This window comes from Hordeum vulgare, chromosome 3H (genome assembly GCF_904849725.1).
Source record: "Hordeum vulgare subsp. vulgare chromosome 3H, MorexV3_pseudomolecules_assembly, whole genome shotgun sequence".
Taxonomy (NCBI): Eukaryota; Viridiplantae; Streptophyta; class Magnoliopsida; order Poales; family Poaceae; genus Hordeum; species Hordeum vulgare.
This window is the reverse complement of record NC_058520.1, coordinates 278,031,407-278,036,550: the sequence shown is the minus strand read 5'-3', so window position 1 is coordinate 278,036,550 and position 5,144 is coordinate 278,031,407.

Below are 5,144 nucleotides of genomic sequence, written 5' to 3'. Positions count from 1 at the left end.
GTTTTGTGGAAGAGATGGGTGAGAAATTCAGACGCTTGAAGCAAGGGAGTTCATGTGTGTACAACTACAACATGCAGTTCCACGAGCTGGCTCGTTATGCTAAATAAGACATTCCAGATCACAAGAGCAAGATTTATCAGTTTCCTGGCGGTCTGAAGGAAGACTTGCACCTAACCCTTGATTTGCACGATTCTCTCGAGTTTGACCAGTTCTACAATTTGGCTCTCACGGCTGAGTCAGCCTTGCTGAAAGTTGAGAACTCAAGGAAGCGTTTCAGAGACTCCATTTCCTCTTCCTCAACTCAGGTGGTGTAGAAGCAACAGAAATATTGGGTTTCACCTCCTCCTCGGCAGCTTCAGTAGTTCAAGCAGTCTGGTGGTCGAGGTTCTTCCCACTCACCCAACCCACCTTTCCAGCAGAAGTTTCGGCAGCAGTAGCCAGGAAATCCTAAAGTGCAATTATGTCCGCTATCAGAGGTGACTTGTCACAAGTGTGGTCAGAAGGGTCATTACTCTAACAAGTGCACCACTCAGCAGCGTCTTCCGCCTCCTCCTCTAGTCAGGCCCCCAGGCAATATAATGTTGAAGTTTAACCCCAAGTCTGCAAGGGTGAACATGATGAATGCAGTTGAAGCAGAGAACTCCTCAGATGTGATCATGGGTAATCTCTTGGTTAATTCTATTCCTGCAAAGGTTTTATTTGCCACATGTGCATCGCATACTTTTATGTCATTTCCCTTCGCATCTGGCAATAATTTTTCAACCGAGTTTTTACCAAAGGCATTGCAAGTTGTTTCTCCGGGCAAACGTCTCAGTTCCAATTTGTTCGTTCTGAATGTCTCTACCAAGATGTGCAGCTATTCCTTTTTGGCTTCTCCAATTTTCCTTGGCCAATCGGATATGGATGTAATCCTTGGCATGGATTGTCTTGCGATGAACAAGGCATATGTTAACTGTGAAGCCAAAGAAGTCAAGTTGACTCATCCTTGAGAGGACGTAATCATTTTCGTTGCTCGCGATGACACGATCCGTCTCTTTTCCCTCAATGAGAAGGGTGAAATGTCTCCCATTTCTCAAGTTCCAGTGATCTGTGAGTATGAAGATGTCTTTCCACAAGAATTGTCGGGAATGCCCCCACGCCGGCCAGTTGAGTTTGTAATTGATCTCAAACCTGGAACTGAACTAGTCAGCAAGCGTCTGTGTAAACTTGGTCTCGAAGAGCTGAAAGAGTTCAAGAAGAAGCTTGATGAGCAAGAATGTCTGGGTCTGATCAGACCAAGTTCATCTCCTTGGGGTTGTGGTGTTCCGTTTGTCAAGAAGAAGGATGGCATGGACCAACTCTGTATCGATTACCGTCCATTGAATAAGAAGACAATCAGAAACAAGTATCCACTTCCCAACATCAATGAATTGTTCGAGCAATTGAAAAGGGCCAAGATTTTCTCTAAGCTTGATCTCCGGATGGGCAATCATCAGATCCGCATTCGTGAAGAAGATATTCTAAAGACTGCTTTCATGACAAGCTTTGGCTCTTATGAGTATACAGTGATGTCTTTTGGTCTTGCCAATGCTCCTCCGAACTTCTCTCGAATAATGACTTATATCTTCTTCTCATTTAAGAATGAATTTGTCTTGGTGTATCTTGATGACATTCTGGTCTTTTCTGAAACTGAGGAAGAGCATGAAGAACATGTCAGGCTTGTGCTTGATAAGCTAAGAGAGCATAAGTTCTATGCTAAGTTTTCCAAATGTGAATTATGGTTGAAGGAAGTTGTGTACCTTAGGCACATCATCTCTGTTGAGGGCATCAAAGTTGATCCTACAAAGGTGCAGGCCATTGTTGAGTTGGAATCTCCTCAGAATGTGAAGCAGCTTCAAAGCTTTCTCAGGCTTCCAAGCTATTGCAGAAGGTTCATGGAGAACTTCTCTAAGATTGCTAAGCCTCTGTCCAACCTTCTTCAGAAGAGTGTGAAGTTTGTCTGGTCTCTAGTGTGTCAGTTGGATTTCGACACACTCAAAGAGAAGCTCACTTCAACTCCAGTCTTGACTCCTCCTGATGATTCCAAGCCTTATCAAGTGTTCTGTGATGCCTCTCTCCAAGGTCTTGGTGCAGTCCTGATGCAAGAGAACAAAGTGGTAGCTTATACCTTGAGGCACTTGAAGCCAAGTGAGAAGAACTATTCCACTCATGATCTTGAGTTGGCGGCAGTGGTCCATGCTTTGATGACTTGGAGACACCTCTTATTGGGGAGACAGGTTGAAGTCTACACCGATCACAAGAATCTCAAATACATCTTCACCAACCTAGTCTCAATCTTTGGCAAACTCGTTGGGTTGAAATGATCAAAGATTATAATCCCAACATTGACTTCACTCCAGGCAAAGAAAATGTCATTGCAGATGCTTTGAGTAGAAAAGCTTACTGCAACAATCTCATTCTGAAGACTCTCGAGCCTGATCTTTGTGAATCTTCCACGAAGCTCAACCTTCAGATAGTACCCCATGGATTTCTTGCTAATTTCCAGATTTCTCCTACCTTGCAAGACCAAGTCCGACAAGCTCAACTTCTTGATGCGTTGGTGAAGAAAGTGAGGATTGGCTTGGCAAAGAGCATTCCGAAATATAAGTGCTTCCGTATTGATGACAGAGATACCTTGTTCTTCGAGGACCACCTTGTCCTTCTGAAAGGAGAGCTCCGCAAAGTTATCATGGATGAAGCCCATAATTCCCACCTCTCGATACATCCAAGAAGCTCCAAAATGTATCAAGATCTGAAGCAGACCTTCTGGTGGACTCGCATGAAACGTGAAATTGCTTAGTTCGTGAACGAGTGTGATGTGTGTCGCAGAGTGAAGGCGGAGCATCAATGTCCAGCAAGCCTCCTTCATCCTTTGCTTATACCCGAGTGCAAATTTGATCATGTGGAAATGGATTTTGTCACTGGTTTTCGAAGTCCAAGAGAGACAACGATGCCATCTTCGTCGTCATCGACAAGTTGACCAAAGTTGCTCATTTCCTCCCGGTCAAAGAATCTATCTCAGCAGCTCAACTTGCAGAGTTGTATACGTCAAGGATAGTCTCTTTGCACGGTGTTCCTATGCTCATTTCTTCAGATCGTGGAAGCATCTTTACTTCCAAGTTCTGGGATTCCTTTCAGACTGCGATGGGTACTAAGATCCGTTTCAGTACAACTTTGCATCCTCAGACAAGTGGTCAAGTTGAGAGAGTCAATAAAATCCTTGAAGATATGCTCAGATCATGTGTGATTTCTTTTGGCATGAAGTGAGAAGATTGCCTACCGTTTGTCGAGTTCTCATACAACAACAACTTTCAAGCAAGCTCTGGCAAGGCTCCATTCGAGATTCTATATGGCAGGAAGTGTTGTACCCCGCTCAATTGGTTAGCGACTGGTGAGCGTCAGATTCTTGGGAATGACGTGATTGCTGAAGCAGAAGAAATGTGCCATGTCATTCAGGATAATCTCAAAGCAGCTCAGTCCCGTCAGGAGAGCTACTACGATAGCAACCATTGGGACATGACTTTTCAGCTTGATGATTTTGTGTATCTTAAAGTATCTCCCATGAAGGGCACTCAGTGCTTCGGCATCAAAGGAAAGCTCGCTCCTCGCTTTGTTGGTCCTTTCAAAGTTGTTGGCAAGAGAGGTGATCTTGCATATCAGTTAGAGATTCCATCCAACTTCTCCAATGTGCATGATTTGTTTCACGCCTCTCAGCTCCGGAGATGCTTCAAGACTCCCGAGCACACAGTTGGTCTCCAAGATATCGATCTCCAACCCGACCTATCCTACCATGAGAATCCTATAGAAATTCTTGAAGAGACTGAGCGCAAGACCCACAATAAGTCAATCAAGTTCCTCAAAGTGCAATGGTCAGATCATTCTGACAAACAAGGCACTTGGGAGCACGAGGACCACCTTCATTCCCAATGCCCACAGTTCTTCCAGTCCTAGATCTTGGTTCGAGATCCTCTTGTAGTGTGGGAGAGTTGTGACAGCCCCAATGCATTCCTTCCCCCTCTTGTAATATCTTTCTCTATATGGCAACCTTGTTATGATAATCAAGTGGTTTGAGTTAATGGTGTCTTCATTTCATATGCATCATGGCATCTTGCATAGCATCAATTCTTGTTCTTGTCTTGTGTTGCTTGTGGCACCTTGGTATGAAGTGTGAAGTGCATGGTGTGAATGTGCCTTGGTGTTTGCAATATGATTGGGTGCAACAAGATCAACCTCAAAAACCCTTGTTGCGCCATAGTTTCAAAAACCCTTTCTTCCAATTTAATTAGTGGCTGCTTTTTCAAGTTTCTATTTTTTGCCTCAACAAAATGTTCCTCCTCTTCAAAATGTCTTCCTATTAATTGTGGGGTGCAACATTCTTTTCTTTGAATTTATTTTCCTTTTGTTTTTATTTTAAAACACAGCCTCATTTTAAATAAAAGGGTTTTATCTTTTCTCTTCTAAAAATGCCCAACTTATTCTTATAAATTCGTGCATGATTTTAGAAGCCTGGATCTAATTTTATCTTCTTCAAAACAGTTTTCCTTTGAGCCATGTGAATTAATGTAGCTGCATGTTATGTTTTATTTGCAAAGCTTTAACCACAGAGAGAGAGCCACGCCTAGACGTTGTTGGAACCAGCCTAGAGCCCAGCCACTGCGTCCCTCTCTTCCACCTCTCAACGTCACCCATGTACGAACTCCTCATCCACCACCGATTCTCCCTTGGCCTTGATCAGAGGGCCACCAGAGCCTCACCTCCGGCCTATTTAGCCATGCCTGCGCCTAGGGTTCCTCCTCGCCCATTTTCCTCCTCCCCTTCCTCCTAGCGCCGTCGGGGTGAGCCACCTGACGCCGCCGTCGCCATGATCAGCTTTTGCTGAGTTCGACGCCGGCAGCAGATCAACGCATGTATTCTTCCCTGTTTGGACCAGGAGCTCGCGGAGGGATGTGGGGTTCCATTCCCGTGGCAACCGGACGATAAGGTCTTCTTCTCCGACGTCCACGACGGTCAGCTCCTTCCTCACCTCCGGCGAGCACCTCCTGTACCAACTCGTTGTGTTGCTTCCTCTCCATCGTGTCGGATCCTATTCTCTACACCCTCGGTGAGCTGCAGCTCCACGCTCTTCT